This window comes from Penaeus monodon, chromosome 23 (genome assembly GCF_015228065.2).
Source record: "Penaeus monodon isolate SGIC_2016 chromosome 23, NSTDA_Pmon_1, whole genome shotgun sequence".
NCBI classification, from domain to species: Eukaryota; Metazoa; Arthropoda; class Malacostraca; order Decapoda; family Penaeidae; genus Penaeus; species Penaeus monodon.
Window position 1 is genome coordinate 8,096,201 of NC_051408.1, and position 263 is coordinate 8,096,463.

A 263-nucleotide genomic window follows, 5' to 3' on the forward strand; every position below is an offset into this window, starting at 1 on the left:
GCTACTTGTTACGAATGAAAAAAATATATATTTTATCAATATTACTTAGCTGTATGTAAATACTTAAGATAGTTTTTGATGCACTGGCGGTTTATTAAAGATTGTGAAATGGAATTAAACACGAGCACAATAAGAGGAATGTTGTGTAAAAAAAACAACAACAGTTGTTAGATTGTGCATGTAAATTATACTAAAAGATACGTGATGAATGGAAATAAAAGAAGTGAAAAAAAGATTAAAAACTCATTTACAATTAACCAAAT